A 4,067-nucleotide genomic window follows, 5' to 3' on the forward strand; every position below is an offset into this window, starting at 1 on the left:
ACAGGGTTTCATATAGTTCAGGTTCTCAAATCTACTGTTATAGCCATGGCTAGGCTGAACTCCTTTTTTATTTATTTACTTAATATGTATGTTTTGTGTGTATGTGGGGGGGATAGAGAGACAGACAGAGGGAGATGGGAAGAGAACCAATAAAGAGAATTTTTAAATAAAGGAAAATCAAGGATCGCAAAAGTTATACAGGGTCTAGAAAAAGAATCAGATACACAGAGAAGAGGTAGCTAAGGAAGTAGGAGACAAATTATAAGAATTCCTCAAGAAAGGGGAATTCACAGCAAGTTACAGTGGCTCATGCCTGTATTCCCAGCACTTGGGAGGCCGGAGGACCACAAATTCAAAGACAGCCTGGTCCACACCCTGAGACCCTTGCATAGTGTTTGTGAAGGCCTAGGCTGGGCTCCCCAGCACCACAAACAAACAATGAAACAGAATAGAAGGTCAACAACAGTAAGTGAGGCAGGATTTGGATTTATCAAGGAGGAGGTAGCACAATCCCAGAGAAGAGCGATTTCAGGCGCGTCTTCTGCACACCCCGCTGACAGCCCCCATCCTCCGAGACCAGCGCTTCTCAAGTTCTGCTATGCATAGGAACCAATTATAGTGCACACGTGATCGCTTGTGAACCACTAGGGCTGCAGCTATCAAGCCTCCTGGCAGTGTGTTTCCTTGGACATAGTTAGGAGTGACAGATTCAGTCTTGAAAAGCTCAAGGCCTTGAACTTTTTAAAAAATCTTTACCAAAGACACACCTGTGGAAAGATGAAAATTACTTCTTAGATTATTATTCATATCAGAAAACAACAACGGAAGAAAAAATATAGTACATTTCTGTCCCTGTGTCCAACTCTTCTACAGCACGTCTTGTTCATGAAAATCTCCAGTTGGGCCATTTAACTCCCTTTCCTTATAAGACTGAAGATGACTGGATTTTCAATCCTCCTGCCTTCACCTTCACACATGTGCTACCATGTCTAGCTTTTTATTTATTTATTTATTTATTTGGTTTTACGAGACACGGTTTCTCTGTATTGTTTTGGAGGCTGTCGGACCATTTTTATTTATTTTTTAAATTTGCATTATTATTACTGCTTTGCAGTGCTGGAGGTTAAGCATAAGTCCTTGTGCATATAAGTTGTTGTGGCCAAATTCTGAACCTCAAAATCACCAAGAAGCTCATTTCGATGCAAAAGTAGAGTCTTTTGTTGTAGTTGTCTAATGAGCTAACCCCATTAGCTCGGGCCTTTCATCCATCCACTGCAGAGGATGGCTGGAAAAAAGACCCCGAGAAATCAGGCAGGGATCTTATAGGGCAGCATAAGGGAAGTGTCTAGGGGTATGTACCAGTCCCAGGACTGGGGCACTTCCAGGCTTGGACGACCTGCCCTGTGCTGATTGGTCAACTGGCTGTTATGGCCCATAGGCCCTCCCAGGGAGGTTGCTATGCTCTGCACATCACTGTTGTGCACTTGTCCATAAAACACACCCTGAGTTGTAAAACAGCCCCACCAGCTAACTTCTGATTGGTTCCTTGCCATAAGGAGGGCATCTGACCTCCTAGTGACCAGGATGGGAAGGGCAAGGTCAGGCAAGTACATGTTAGCTTGTCATGCTGCTAAAATGGGTGGCGGGTGTAGGGGGGTAGGGAGTGGTCCCTTCAAAATCAAGTGAATTTATCCCTGCTCTGTTTTTATTATTATCTCCATTTTAACTATATGCTCTCTAAGATTACAGTCCATCAAAACTTGTTTTATGGCTCAGAACACAGTTCTTATAAATGATCCATGAGCCCTTCAAAATGGCATGCAATTGCAGGAACCTTTTTTTTTTGTTTTTGTTTTTTATGTCTATGAGGTCAGATATACTAGCCAGATTGACAGATAATTTTGATAGTCTGTCAATTACTAGGCAAAAGCTGGACTAGGTGACACACACCTGTGAATCCCAGACCTTGGCTGAGACGGAATGATTATTGAGAAGTGAAGGATTTATAGTGAGTTCTAGGCCAGCCTAGGTTACATGATAAGACCCTATGTTCAGTGTTCCCCCACACATACACAAACACAAAATTACAAGAGACCTGTGTTAGCACTTAGAGTTTCCCCTTCTGAAGAGCCTTTTCTCCACCTGTCCAAATCTTCTTCCAACATGTGGAGATTTGAGGTGAGCAAAATTTTGTAGACCCAAGCCCTTGTCCTGTGGATGACAGCCTAGATATCCCTGACCAATACCTCCCCCCACTCTACCTGGAACCTGGCAACCTTGTCTAAATTCACATGCCAGCATGCTGCTGTACAATCTATTTGATGTGTCTACTTTCCTACAGTGTTTTCACAATTCACTCCCTTGTGAGGTTTTAGCCATGTGAGCAAAGATTATTTCTAGAACAGCTTTGCTAAAGTACAATTACCAACATATCAGAAAGCCTACTCTTTCGAAGGATATAATTCAGTGGAAGTCTGTCATTATTTATCTTGGCATCCCCTAGGTTTTACATCACCTGAAGACCATTAAAAACTGTCTCTCGTTGGTCCTCACCCCCAGAGGTTTTGACTTAATTGAGCTGGAGCATGGGCCAGGCATGACAAATTTTTTTAAGTCCGTGAATAAACTTAACTTGCAGCTAAGGTGTCTGAAAAAGCTCGGTACACTGCAGGTGGGCATTGAAGGATTGTTTGCTGTGATCATCCATAACTTCTGGTATCCAGTTAACTCCTAGTGTCTTTGTCTCCCTTAGAGCTCTCTGTCTCCTATCAGGTTAAGTGTCTACACAGCCATCTCAGGCCAGCCTGGGCTAGACGTCACAACGATTGTGTTATACCATCAAGTTTCTGCACTCAACAGTCAGGGATAAAACTATTTTCACTCAGGAATCAGTAACTCACAGCCCAAGCCCCAAGACCTCATTCATTTTGGAGACCAGTTGTAAATTAACCAGTTTGGTTAATTTCTCTGGTGATGGAAGTTGCCTTTATTATTTTTCTTTCATCAAGGACCTGATGCACCCTGAAAATGGTGGCAGGGTAGTCCGGTTTTGGCTTCCACAAGCTGTGAGATCTTAGAGGGGCCCTGTTCAGTCGTACCCATCATGGCATGCCTGTGCTGCCACGTGTTAGATAATAAATACTGGTGTGGTGGAGTCACGTTTCACACCTCGGTGTGTAAATATGACTTTGGATAGGGAGGCACACAACTTTCCCGTTTTGATTCTTTCTGAAGTTCTTTATTAAAGTTCTCTGAACCGGGACACTCCTTCATCTGCATGGGCTGCGACAAATAGTTGGGATTTACTTCCACCTACGTGAGGTTTTGTAAACATTCAAGCCGAGTAAGGACGGTGCTCTCGGACAAACGAAAGCAAGAATCTTGAGACTAAGGGTACCCCAGCGAAGTAGGTCCTTTATCTTGTCCTGTAATGCTTCTTAACTTCCCAAAACGAGGTCCCGAGGGTCCGCGTGGGCATCCCGACCGCGCCCCCTGGTCAGCAGCGGCGTGATTCCTTCCCGTGAGGGTTACGCCCCACGGCGCAAGTAGAGCGACTCAAGCGTTAAACAAGACAATGTAAAAGCAGTCTAGCCAAGAAGAGACAGTGTTATTTTGGCAGCTAGCTTCTCCCCCCCCCCAGCCCTCCCCCCCCCAGAGCCTCCACCCAATCCCTTGGGCCAGGCGCCCAGAGCCCAGACTGTGGCCGGCTCCAGAAGCCCAGCTCCCTCCACGTGTCCTGTCTTCCCAGCAGCCTCTCCGCCGCCTGGGGAGGAAAATCTCCTGACAACTCGCGGTCTGTGGACTACATCTCCCGGGAGGCACCGCGCCACTTCTCGCAGCCACCACCCGGCGCGCAGGCGCCCTGCGCTCTGTCAACAAGCGGGGCTGGCGAAGGTTGTGTGCGCTTCCTGATGGGATTTGTAGTTTCTCCGGCGCTCTCCGACCTGCCCATCAGCCGCTCGAGGACTACAAGTCTCGGCTTTCCCGGCGCGGAGAGTCCGGTCACGTGTCAGGGGGCCGACCGGGCGTGCGTGCCGCCGTTGATCCGGTGCTGCAGTGAGGTGGTT

Source organism: Mesocricetus auratus, unplaced genomic scaffold (genome assembly GCF_017639785.1).
Source record: "Mesocricetus auratus isolate SY011 unplaced genomic scaffold, BCM_Maur_2.0 Super-Scaffold_15014, whole genome shotgun sequence".
NCBI classification, from domain to species: Eukaryota; Metazoa; Chordata; class Mammalia; order Rodentia; family Cricetidae; genus Mesocricetus; species Mesocricetus auratus.